This window comes from Orcinus orca, chromosome 5 (genome assembly GCF_937001465.1).
Source record: "Orcinus orca chromosome 5, mOrcOrc1.1, whole genome shotgun sequence".
Lineage (NCBI taxonomy): Eukaryota > Metazoa > Chordata > Mammalia > Artiodactyla > Delphinidae > Orcinus > Orcinus orca.
Window position 1 is genome coordinate 4,487,764 of NC_064563.1, and position 13,772 is coordinate 4,501,535.

Genomic DNA, 13,772 nt, shown 5'->3' on the forward strand with positions numbered 1-13,772 from the left:
TTTGGAGATTTCTGGATGACTGTATTTTCACCCATTGGAAAAACATTTCCAGGCATTCTAGAAACTGGATACGTTGGTTGCAGTTAGGAAATGCTATGGAAAAAAATATTCACAAAAAGATTTTTTCAAAGAACTGAGTCATTTCTCTCAAAATACCATCATTAAAGGCTAGAACTTGTAGATCAGCAAAGGAGTCTGTCACCAGAAGATATTATTTCTGCAAGTCTGAATCCAACCATGTATCTGGTTTGTGCTCAGTCTTTGCCAAGATAAGAGCACCCCTCCTCTTTCAGAGAATTTACGTCCTGTTCAACGACGTGAAGCCCCACAAGGGGAGGGATTTGTCTACCCTGCTCACTCTTCTCTCTCCAGAGCCTATAATAGTGCCAGCCCAGGGCTAGGCAGCTTGGAAACACTGTTACAAATTTCTGTTGCATTAATTAATTTATAAAGATGTATCTTCAAGAAAAGCTTTTAGCCTTTGGCATTTTTCTAAGTTTTCCAAGATCATCAATTTATTTTTTTCCCAAAATAACAGATCATTCTCACTGACCACCTGCTTTGTGCCAAACTCTGTGTACAGCATATCCATCTACTGTCGTAGTTATTCCTCACACCATCCCTAGAAGCAGGCATGGTTACCTTCCCCATTCTTATAGATAAGGAAGCTGAGACGCAGAGAAGCTAAGTTACCCGCCCAAAGTGGTCAGAAAAGACACAGACCTGGAGCTCAAATCCTTAGCCAGCCATTATTTGGCATGACCACAGTGGAAGGTTTTGTTCTAAATCTGCATAAACGGTAATTCAGGTCTTTCTTATTTTCTCTGCCAACTCTGGATTCAATTGTTTGCTCCAAGTGTATCATCTCTAGATGTTCAAAATCTGTTCTGCAGTGCATCTGTAGCAGCTGTGTGATTAATATTCTACACAATGCTTTGTAAATTTGGGATGAGGCAGGTTTATTGCAAAGTGCTATGATACATGGAAATAAGAAGTGTCTTTAAGATCTGTATTGTCCTCAATTTGAGAATCTCATTTAAACTGACAAAGACAAGGAAATTCGAAGTTATGATGGTCACTCAGGGATTTTAAGAATCTGGAAATAGCCCATAATCCTAAGCATTATATGTGTTATTGTTTGTAGATGAATTAGTTTATTCCATGAAAATGAGTAAGATTCACTTTATTCCCTTCCTAAATAGAAAGAATATTTTCACCGAATTTTCAAAAATTACATTTCCACTTTCAATGCATATAAACATAACTCCAAAAAAGAAGTATGCTTAATTGACATGTTTGGGGAAGATGTGTCTTGAACCACTAGATTTCTTCTGTGACTGACAAAGAATTTAACAATGTACTATATTTTTGTGTGCTCACAATGTACATAGATTATTACAGTCCACTTAGGAATTACTCAGCTCATCTTAAACTGATCTTTCAGACCGCTGAAAATCAAGATTTAATTTAGAAGTGTTTTGGTATTCTTACCTTCCTTTCCCCATTCACTTTTTTCCAAATGCACTTTAATTAATCAGCATCTTCATTTCTACATAGGCTTTTAGTCTGTGGCTTAGTTCATAAGAAATGATTGGTAGCTTCAAACAGAGCTTGTATTTGCTACATAAGGCAATACTAGTTTTAAATATTCATTATTTTGAACACTTTCGTACTTGTGTTAAGGATGATATTTATTCACTCAGTGCAGACCTCACATGACTTTATTTGAATATTTTATTTGTGATAACTGTAAGAACGAACAGAAGTCAGCAAATGCTAATTGCCCATTTCCTAGCTGCTCATAACTGTGCTCGTACCTCAGAGAGCCTTAATAGAATGATTAAGAAATGATATATGACCAGCAATTCCACTTCTAAGCATATTCCCAAGAGATATGAGTGCATGTATCCATAAAAAGAATTGTTCAGACATAGCTGCTTTATTTGTAATAGTCCCAAACTGGAAACAACCCAAATGTCCATCAATCATAGAATGAATAAACAAGTTGTGGTATATTTATATAATTAAATATAAAATAGAAATGAAAAATAGAAGACCTTTCTAATCCACCCCATAACATGGATTGATCTCAAAGACATTACAATGAGTAAAAGAAACCAGATATAAGAGTGTGATTCTCTTTGTATGGGGTCCAAGAACCAGTGAAGTTTATAACCGATGATAGCAGTCAAAAATAGCGTTTCCTCCAGAAGGTAGTGGTTGTCAAGAGAGAAAAGATATAGGAACTTCCCTGGTGGTGCAGTGGTTAAGAATCTGCCTGCCAATGCAGGGGACACGGGTTTGAGCCCTGGTCCGGGAAGATCCCACATGCCACGGAGCAACTAAGCCCATGCGCCACAGCTACTGAGCCTGTGCTCTAGAGCCCGTGAGCCACAACTACTGAAATCCGTGCGCCTAGAGCCGGTGCTCTGCAACAAGAGAAGCCACCGCAATGAGAAGCCTGCGCACCGCAACGAAGAGTAGCCCCCCCTCACCACAGCTAGAGAAAGCCCGCGTGCAGCAACAAAGACCTAAATGCAGCCAAATAAATATTAAAAAAAGAAAGAAAAGATACAGAGAAACTTTCTGGCTTGCTGGAAATGTTTTCAATCTTGTCTGGGTGGTGACTACACAAGGGTATAAAAATATAAAAACTCATCAAACTGAACACTGAGGATCTGTCTATTTTACTATTATGTAAATTTCATTTCAATTAAAAAATCACCACTGAACTTTTTTATAACACAGCATTTTGTTGTAGAGCTTTATGCATGTTGATATGCCTAGGCCTGTTTCATTATTTGAACTATATCTGTTTAAAGCAAAGATGGTTTATGCTCTGGTGGAGTTTGGTTTGGCGGATGGGTGTGTTGGGATAACACTAGCTACTGCTTCACATTTCAGCGGCTTCACACAACAGAGGTCGATGCTTCGAACACTGTCCAGGTCAGCGGGGATGTTCTCGGACTTTTCCATATGGTGGTAAAGGGACCCAGGCTCCTTACAGCTTGTGGCTTACGACTTCCTGCCCAGGAGCCTCAGGATCTTCTACCTCCCATTGGAAAACAGGGGAGCGAATGTAATTAGGGCATTTTCTAGGTTACTACCTGGTGACATGCATGTTTTATTTAGGCCTCTTCTGATTGTCCCAGGGCACAACAGCCCCTTAAGTGAGGTGCTAGAGGGACATCGCGTGACTCCCAGGACCACCTCACATTTTCTGGCTCCACCACTTCCTCTCCTGCATACACAAAGCACGAGGGGCTGGTTCAGAGCAGCCTTGGCCACCAGAGCCTGGGCCTGAGCTTGAGCAAATTATTTGATCTGCCTCTGTCTTAGTTTCCACATCTGAAAAATGGAGTGCATAACAGTACTGCTTCACAGAGCTCCTGGGCAAACTTTAAAAAAGATGTGAATTGTTTAGGGCAATATCGGGAACATAATACAAGTTTAATAAATGTCAGCTGTACTGTATACTCCTTGCTATAACTAGCCATGCCAGAATGTCTACTTACCCTTCCACATGTCCTAGGCTTCCACCATGACAAAGAATCAACTTCTTTCCCCCAGCCAGCTTTACGGACATGGATTTGTGCAGTCACATGGGGCCCCATGCTTGGGGCCTGGCACTTAGCTTAACACTCTGTTTTTACCATCTTGAAATTGCTAGTAATTTTGTCTTTGAACTTGCGTTTTGTAAGTGAAGTCTGGAGCAGAGGAAATCCACACAATATACGTGTCCATTGTGTTCTTCCCTGCTCGACTCACATCTGGCATGCTTGATGCCCCTTGAACACAGAATTCTGATGACTCCATGATGTCTGGGAGGTGAGCAAAACTCCAATCAGGTCCAGGGTAAGCATGTTACATCAACAACTAAGTGGGACAACCCCAAGAGGCCATGCTTTCCATTCCAACCAGAACGTGCTTTGAATGCAAAAGAAAGACAACAACCAAGGAATCCTAACATGTCCTTTCTTACTTGTTTTCCTTCCCTGTATTAGCTAACCATTTACTCTGAAATGCAGACATAGAAGGAAAGGGCAACCCATAGTTCCTCTTCCTTTCAGTTCTTCCTTATTCATCAGTAAGTCAAAGATAGAGTGTGGGTAGAATGGGCACGTATCAAGAAGCCAAGACGTGGAAGCAACCTAAGTGTCCATCAACAGATGAACGGATAAAGAAGATGTGGTACATATATACAATGGAATACTACTCAGCCAGATAAAAGAATGAAATAATGCCATTTGCAGCAACACAGATGGACCTAGAGATTATCATACTAAGTGAAGTAAGCCAGACAAAGACAAATATCATATGATATCACTTATCTGTGGAATCTAAAAATTAATACAAATGAACTTATTTACAGAACAGAAACAGACACACAGACATAGAAAACAAATTTATGGTTAGCAAAGAGGAAAGGCAGGGGAGGGATAAATTAGGGGTTTGGGATTAGCAGATACACACTATATATAAAATAGATTATCAACAAGGTCCTACTGTATAACACAGGGAACTACATTCAATATCCTGTAATAAACTATAATGGAAAAGAATATGAAAAATTATATATATATATGCATAACTGAGTTACTTTTCTGTACACCTGAAACTAACACAACGTTGTAAATCAACTCTACTTCAATCTTTTAAAAAAGCATTTGAGTCAGTTTTGTGCTGTGTTTCAACTGTTCTGGTAAGTATGAAACACATCTGCATATGTGAACCACAATGTACATGTGCACAGACTCGCTACAAAGCACAGATTGCGGTGATTTCATAATGAGTTAAATGCTCTTATATCTTTCCTTAAAACTAGCATGGCATGATCTAAAAATGAACGGCAACATTGATGCTAATCATTTAAAATGCTAATGCTTATTTTTCTTTACTTAGAATGATATTAAATAGCAAATAAAAAATACCATAACCTTTCCAAAGAGAACACATGGAAGAAAGGAGATAGCGTTATATTTTGTGTCTTTCGTGGCACTTTTTTTTCTTGCTTTTTGAATAAAGGGCACTGTATTTTCATTTTGCTAATAATATAGCCAGCGGCATGTTTCCCTCTCTCCAGCTTCTCCCCAAAGTTCCACCCAGGACCTTCTGCAGAAAATCTTGTGCAATCCCCCCATTCTTCCTCACCAGTAACAATCTAGCAATTTACTTTTATATATTTCCCATTGCATCTTCACTCTTAGAGTTAATATTGAACATGTCATCTCCCCTAATAGCCTGTCTTTCCTCTGAAGGGCAGGGATGAACTTCGCATTCTTATTTGCCTGGCCATGGACCAGAATCACTGGGGCCCTCATAGCCAAAATAAATTCCAGGAACTAACGATGAACAGAGAGGATCAGGAGCTCCAGGGCTGGGTCATTTGGTCACACAGCTAGCTTGAGAAGTAGTTGGATGAATGAAAGAATACCAGTGGTTCTGGTCCCTAGAATGGCACATCTTCCGGTTCCGGTTCCAATACTCCCTGGTAAAATCTGGTCCATCCTTAATGGACTTTAAGGGCAAACTTGTTCAGTGAAATCTCCCAAATTTTCTCCTCCCCTCACACCACATCTCTAAATTCCCTAGCTTCAAGTTCCTTACCCTATATTAATTATCTTCAACACTAATAAAATTTTAATTGAATTGTACTTCTCTGATTGGACTCTGCTAGCACTGAGGGTACAGCAGAGGGAGACTAGGGTGAAGCCACTGAGGCCTTTGCCTTGAGTGCAAAATGTAAGAGAACATCAAAAAACCCAGTAATTGAGAAATGATATTTTATTGCCATATTTTAAACATCAAAACGAATGCAACAATTATCCATGATGAACAGTGTATCAAAATTTTCAGTCAAGAGAGGCTTGGACCCTGTGTTTGCACCACTGGTCTCATTGGCTTCAGTGTAATCCCAGCCCTGTTGGATCCTACGTTTTATTTATCTTCTTACCCCAGCAGTTGATGAATACATGAATATATGAATGAATCGCTTCCTTGAACCAAGTCACCAGCTTGAAATTTGTAGACCCTGGTAATGAGGATGGCTATGGTGAAAGGTGAGCATGGGTCATGAAAACAGCTTTAGAACACGGGACCACGTGCTCTAAAATTTGAATATTATTTTTTACCTTCAATCAGGTCCCCATAAAAATTCTCCTCCAATGCACCCCTTTGTGTAAAATTAGAAAAATAAATGCCACGTTCTATGAGTAACCCTTCCTCACCATGATGCAGCCTGAAAGACTGCCCTCAGTGGGCCGATTCAAATGGAATCATGCCGTTTCAATAACGTTGCCTTAAAATTGTTCTCCCTTATTGTTATATAACATTGCTTCATGAATTGCTTGAATAATGCCACGTTTATTTCGCTTTCATTTACTCTTTATTTCAGAAGTTTCCAGGCCAAATGAGATCAGAAAAACAAAGCCATTTGAACAAAGGGAAGCAACAGGTTTTGTTATATTTCATTCTCTGTGTGATATTTCCTACTTAAGAAGGAATTTAGCTCCAAGTTAAACTCAGGAAGAGAATGCAAACTATTATATACAGGATGGATAAACAAGGTCCTACTGTACAGCACAGGGAACTATATTCAATATCCTGGGATAAACCATAATGGGAAAGAATATAAAAAAGAGTGTGGATACGCGTAAAACTGAGTCACTTTGCTGTACGGCAGAAATGAAACACAACATTGTAAATCAACTATAATAAAATTAAAAAAAAAAAGCCCCAGCGGATTAGGGCCTATCATTCACCTTTGTGAAGGAGGAGTGACATCACGCCGCCCTCCCCACCCCCGCCCCCCTCCCCACCCCCGCCCCCCTCCCCACCCCCGCCCCCCTCCCCACCCCCGCCCCCCTCCCCACCCCCGCCCCCCTCCCCACCTCCCCTCCTTGCAAAGTTGTTCCAGCGGCTCCATGGCCCCTGCGAAGACCGGCCGTCAACTGTGGGGGCCTGTCGGGGCAGGCTTCTCCGCCAGTGGCCAGCTTTTCACCCACAGTTAGCCACCAGGGGGCCGCCTGTTTGGATCAAATGGTGCAGACTCCACAGCTTTCCTCCAAACCAACCAAAACATCCCGGGCAGCTTTGGAGCAAAGCCCAGGAACTTAGCTGCAAAAGGAGAACAACTTCTCTCCAGCTACAAACCCTGCAAGTCCTAGGCTGCAGCCTTGTTAAAAGAGTGCAGAATAAAGCACGGATTTCTTGCCAAGGACCCAGGGGAAACAGAGTCCGTGGAGTCTGAAGGGAGAGGTCCCTCCCTCTCGCCAGGGAGCCTTGGGGTCTGCGACTCCCTCTCTCTCGACCCGCGCGCTGAAACTCTGTACTCAACAGCAGAAGCAGTTTCTGAATTCTTGACCGTTGTGGTAGTTCACGCTGTCAGTAGGCTTCTCATCCGTTTCCCTGGGACGCTCACAAGAATTATGAATAAAACACGTCACCGGCTGGAAATTAGAAAACTCTCCAATAAATCATTGTTCAGACAGTTGAGGCTAAAAAAGCCACTGTCAAAACGGTTCGTTATACTAATACTTGTGTATATTGAATAATGAAGTCGGAATTATTTTGATATTATCTATAAGAAAATCATTGTACTCTGCCGTCAAAATAGGTTTATTGTAACCCTAGCCTCCGACCGATGACGTTTTAATCTTCTTGGGTGCTCAGGATTTTCACAAGCATGCTTCCAGCCCAGGACGCAGCAGCCTGCTTGCTTTTCTCGTAGCCTGAACCCTTGGCGTTCAGGACTGGGGGTGGGGGTGGGGGGATTTTAGAAGCTCATATTTGACCGGGGCAGGACTTTCCAAGAGTATAAATTATTTTTGTCTTCCGGGTTTTATTTGTCCATGTCCAGGCCAAAGACAAATGAACAGGGCGGCCCTCCTGGAACCTGCGGAGGGTCCCCACCCTGCGCCCGTCTCCCAGGATGTGCCGGGTGGTGTGGAGGGGGTGTTTCCTTCAGGCGCAAGCCGGGTATTTTTTGCAAACTTTATTCCCGGGGGTGGCGATGATGGGGAACGCCAGACGCCCGGCGGGAGCGAGGCCCCGGGAGGAGCCAGATCGCCGTGTCGGCCCGACACGCGCCACAAGTGGTTCGCAGAAGGAGGGAGGAGCGCGGCGGCCCGGGCCAAAAGGAGCCCGTGCTTCTGGAAGTCACCCTTCCTCGGCCCCGTGTCCCTCGTCCCCCCGTCCCTTCCTCTTTGCCGACGAGAGGAATGACGCCCAAGCCCGAACCGCCGTGCGCACGCAACCTGGTGGGTGGACGCGCGCCACCAACACCGCCGCGACATCGCCACCCGGGGAGGACTCCCAGGGTGGAGGGCACGGCCGGGACGGGGACGAGGGGGAGCCCGCACCTGGGGCGGCAGGTGCGGAGGCGGCGAGCCGGGCGGCGCGTGAGGGGCGCGCTGGGCAGGGGTCGCGGGCCGGGGAGCGGCGGACGCGTCCGAGCTCCGGGCCGGGGCCGGGCGGTAGTGTCGGGGGCTGGCGGGCGGGCGGCCGGGCCGGCGGGGGACGACGGCGGCGGGGCGCGCGGCCGGGAAGCCATTTCCTCGCGGCGCCCCTGGGGGAGCCCGAATGGCCTGCTCCCGGCCGCCACCGCCGCCGCGCGAGTCGGACCGCCGGGCGGGCCGGATGCAAAACCAGGTCACCGGTTGGCAGACGCGGCGCGGAGGGGCGCCGGGGCCGGAGGAGGGCAGCGGCCGGGAGCCGGCCGGGCGCGCGGGCCCGAGAGGCGGGGACTCGGCGGCCGGGCCGCGCTCGCTTCCTGCGCCTATAAAAGTGGAGCGGCCCGGGCGAGCGGTGCGGCCCCGGCTGCGGCCGCCCCTCTGCGCCCGGGGAGTTGACATTCTGCAGGACTCGCGCGACGTCCCGTCGCCGGCGCTCCCCGGGACCCCGCCGCCGGGAGGAGGGGGCGGAGGAGGGTGGAGACTGCGGGGCTTGGCCAAGGAAGGCGCATATCCTCAGGCGGGCGGCCGTGACGCGGCGGGGATTAACTTTGCATGAATAATGTGAGTGCGCTGGGGAAGGAGACCTTCTGCTCCCGGGCTCGGGCAGCGCCCGCAGGCGGCCTTCCCCGGGCAGGGGCGCCCGACCCGGCAGGCTGGAGGACACCGGTAATTTGGCCGGAGGACGGCGCGGAGGCGGGGGTGCGGGGGAGGGGGCGACGGTCCCCGCCGTCCGGGGGGTGGGCAGGAGGGCGACGGGGGTGTCGCGGGAACCACACGGGGTGCGAGCGGCGACGCCGGGCGCGCACGCGCGCGCGGGCGGGCGTGGGTGGGGTGTCAGCCGCCCTGGTACCCGCCTCCGGGGGTTCGCGCCCCGTCTGGGGGTAGGAGGTGCCCTCTCCGCCCGGGCACCGCTCGGGGAGCCGCGGCGTGGGCAGCGGCGGAGCGGGGCGGCTGGGGCGGCGGTGTTCCTCAAACCCCGAGCCCGGCTGTTGACAGCCTCCTTGTGACATGGAGTTTGGCATCCTCAGCGCCGAACCGAGTGGAAGTTTCCATGATGAGGAAGTTCTGTGACACGAGGGTTCGGAAAAGGTTGGCAGACACCGGGGCTGGTGGTGGGGCGGGGGTGTGTGTGTGGAGGCGGTTTAAAGGGACTGTGGGTCCCCCATCGCCCCTGTTCTCCTGCCCCGGAACTCCGGGCTTTGAGAGGGGACCGATTCTGCGGGTGGCGTGCCCTGGTGCCCGTGCCTGGCGACTTGGCTTCTCCCCACCTCCCCGGGGAATGGGGGGCGACGTCGCTCGCCTCCCGGTTCGCGCTTCTTGCTTCGCTTCTCTTGACGCAGCATCTTCCCCTGGGGCCCCTCGAGTCGGTTCCAGTCCCCGAGTTGTGCCAGCTGCAAGGTCGCCACCCCACCCCGGGCACCCCTCGGAGAAGGACTCATTGGGGGAGTTTTTACTCCAGGTGGATTTGGCCCTTCTCGGCTGCAGTTGTCATTTGTATTTGCCGGCGACCATTGTAGGCTCAGTATTAGTGCTAATTCTTAAGCCTTCTGATTTGTTTTAATGGGGGCGGGGTGAGTGTTTTGTTTACGGAAGGCTCAGTGTATAATTTTTCCCCAAATGGGAAATTTTACAGGAAGGGTCTAGAAGCATAACAGTTAGTGAAGTGAGTGAAAGAGAGACAAGAGTTTACCTGGGCAGAAAAGCGCAGCCTCTACGTCGGCCCCGCTCCGCACACGTTGAGAATTTGTGAAGATTCAAACGTTAAGCCTCATCAGTAAATAAATGAAACAGTCTTCCCTTTAGCATGTTATTGTTCTTAGGTGCCAGTGAGAGTCAGTTTTAAAGACCCGTTTTGAAGTTCAAAAAATTAAGCATTCCTTGGACAGCGTATTAATACCAGAGCACAGCAGTTTCTGATAGTGATACATGTATTGGGTGATGCAGACCTGCTGGACAATAGCTTTGCCTTCTTTTAGTTTCGTCTGCGTATTTACATTTCAATAATATATAGCATGCTGTGCATTGCAAGGTAATACAAATTGCGTTTTAGTCAAAATATTCCATGATTCAATCTGAATATTCACGGTGAGGGATCTGCTCCCTAATTGATTTCTGCTTACCTCTTTTATTATGAAACAAGTCAGGGACTAGGAAACATGAAAGAAGAAGGTGTTTTGATGAAAGTTATTTTGAGCAGTGGACGTTTTCAGGAGTTTTCATGCCAGTTGGCTAAGCGTTTTAATTGACTCCAACAGAAATTCAATACTAAGCGATTTGTTTGGGCTGGGATATGGGATATGGGAAGGTATTGGTGAACAATCACTTATTATTTGTGCACGTTGAAAAGATACTATCAGAATCTTATTTTTAGTGAATTTCAAAGTTTTATTATGTATTGGAAGTGGTATCATCTGCTAGTAAATATGATTTGCTTCTCTTTTCCAACAAGTGAGATAAGTGATACTGAATTTAGCCCTAGACTTTTTTTTTTTAAATGAAGCAATTCCTGTTGGCGTTACAAGGCAAAGGCATAATTTTATTGACATTGGAACATTATAAAGTAACTGACCTTTAAAAGAGGAATAAACATTCCATTTTCCCTCCTTTTAGATTCTTTGTAGTAAATCCTACCACAGAGATGAATTAAGGCAACTTCCTTTTCATTTAGCATCTTTGGGGAAAGGAGATTTCTTAAAATTTCCTTAAGAGCAGAGAAAGTTGTGGATCCTTTTCCTTTCCTGGGCTTTTTGCAGTCGTTTGAAGCACAGGGTGTGTGGACCCACATATGGGATTGCACCTTTCTTTTTTTAGTAAGCTCATCTTTTTGATGGAAATCAGAGTAAAGGTGATTGGTTTCTTCAGCTCCTTTTTGTCATTTTATTGTAAGATTATGTGTTACTTCTTTAAAAAGCCCTCCCCTGACCATTGGAGCAGAGGCAGCCTCCCATTCCTTCTCAAAGCCATGGCATTGTTTTTTGCTTCCTTTTTTTTTTTTTTTTTCCCTTCCTTGGTCTTATTTTCCATCTGAATTGTTCATTTCAGTTGCTACTTGTTGAGTACCTGTCTAGACTATAGAGTCCTTGAGAAAAAGAATCTTGACTGTCTCGTTCACTCGTGATTCTCTGGCATCTTGAACAGTGCTTGGCACACAGTAGGTGCTGGATAAATCTTTGTTGAATAAATAAATGGTTGCGCCCAAACACTGTGTTCCAAAAAATACCTGACTAAGCATCTAACTGGGTACCAATTGGATGCGCCAAGATCTGTGCCTGTGTATGTGTGTGTGTGCCATGTATATATGGTTCGATTTTTATCTCTCTCTTTTTTTGGATACGAAAGCTAGCCCTGCTCTATGTAGTGACAACGCAGAGAGTTATTTCTGTGAGTTCTTCCTGGGGGCGTTTGCCTTGAGTACATGGAAATCCTCAGCAGCAGTTTGTCTTACATGGTACCTTGATTCCCTGAAGACACTGACCTTCAGCTCCCTGGGTTTCAGCAGAATCTTTATGAGTTCCAGAGGCATTGTCAGTGCGGAGAGTGAAATTCCAGGGAACAGACATCGCTGGGTGATAGCGATGCCTTCTCACTCAGCAGGTTCTGGTGGTGCCTTTGGCCTTGGCAGCCCTAAGGGGACCAAGGGCATGTCGTGGTATAGCTGGTCTACAGAAGTAGATGTTGGGGAGGGCGTGAACGGGACTGTCAGGAACCAGCACAAGATAGAAATATCCCTTGGTAGTAGATTAGGAAGCAACCTAGTGGTTACCCTATGGGTAAGTTACGTCAGTCAACCTCTCCCCTTTTCCCTTTTCTGCACTTCATGAACAGATTCTGAACCTGATGATGGTGGAAATATTTCACTATCTGAGTTTCCAAGTGACCGAGGTATGACACACAAGGGGTCATCTTCAAATGAGCTATTCATGGAAACTCTTGTGACAACTGAAACTAAAAGGAAATTACAGTTGATGGTTCTGGTCATTTGTTTTTGTTTGTAGAGTATTGGCTTCCAGAAATGTGTCTCAGTAAATGCATAGTAAAAATCCCGCAAAGTGACGAGACTGGTAAAAATGGCAAAGGAGGAGAGATCAAAATCTTGTAGAGGAGTACAGATAATCAAACTGAAATCGTAAGTGCTTATTGCTTTTCAGTATTTAATTTCGCTCTGAGCTTCTCAGTAGCCAAGTTAACAGAAGCAAATGCAGAGTGGAAGCATTGATGTGGCAGGTAGGCCTTGAAGCTGTAAGGATAGATCAGATAACATTTGTAGAGTGCTTACCATGGTACATGGCAACTAGTATCTGCTCCTATGAAATGTCAGATCATATAATGGCCAATACTTGAACTTCATTTCTACGGAAAATGAAGTAAAATTCTTTATATGGTCAAGTCTTTTACCAACCCTCGAGGGAAAAAAATGCAGAAGGCGTAATAATGGAAAGTCACCCAGTGGGACTTTATCTTTGGGGGTCTGAGGTCCCATTGCCCCGCAGAGGAGATTCGGGACGCCGTCCCCTGTGCAGAAGTAGAGCTCAGAAAACCTAGAGGAATGAATGGTTAGCATGTTCTTCAGGCTGACTTCCTCAAATATCCAGTATCTCCGCCAAGCTTTTAAACTGGAACAGTCTGGGGGACGGGACAGCCAGGTACTTGGAAATGACCCTATGGCCATAAACCTCTCTCAACGGGTGGCCTCCATACTTTGTGCTTTAGCCTGTACAGTTATCGCCCTGCAGGGTGGTGTGTTTGTTTTTGTTTCATTTCTGTTTTCCCCTCTGAACTGTGGTGATGGGCTATGGGTTTACTCATCCTTGACTTATAGCACCTAGCAAAGGCTTTGACACATGGGCACAAGGGAGAAGCTCGTTGGAAGAATGAATGAGAGGGGGAGAAGGGGAGACGTTTCTCTCATTTTTCTGATAGTGTATCAGGTGTCATCTTCTGTCTTAGTTTTGCCCAATGTGAGTGTTTGCTGCCTGGATTACATTGTATGTCCATATCACAGCAGGGTAGTTTGCTAGAAGGGCTTGTTCTAGTGTCTGAGCTGGTTGAGCAATAGATGGCAGGTGAACTCCTTGCTTTATTTAAAGTCATTTTCATTACTTGATTTGATTCCTCATTCAGTCTACAAAAATGTGTGTACCTCGTATGTGTCTGGGCCTGTTTTTGCAGCTCAGTGTGTAGCCCAGTGAGCTATGAGACAATATGCATATGTTAATGCAAAGGGATTCTGAAGTGGTCTCCACTGGGATGGAATGGATATGCCTATCGGGGTCCCTCATATGGCCCCCTAGGTGACATAAAGTTCTTTTAATCTGAGGA

The 13,772-nt window shown here is 46.2% G+C and overlaps 1 protein-coding gene across 9 annotated transcripts in view; it reads left to right on the top strand.

Annotated features, from left to right (window-relative positions):
* Positions 1-8,087: 8,087 nt before the first annotated feature.
* The window catches only part of THRB (thyroid hormone receptor beta), a 392,184-nt gene continuing 386,499 nt past the window's right edge, over positions 8,088-13,772 (top strand). For 2 of the 9 annotated variants that reach the window (XM_033431962.2, XM_049710126.1), the window contains exon 1: positions 8,088-8,258. The gene's annotated coding sequence lies outside the window, so the exon portion shown is untranslated. Of the gene's footprint in view, positions 8,259-8,794; positions 9,120-9,316; positions 9,543-13,772 lie in introns of those variants that run through there. The other 7 variants (XM_033431959.2, XM_033431964.2, XM_033431961.2 and 4 more) reach the window with 4 other exon arrangements.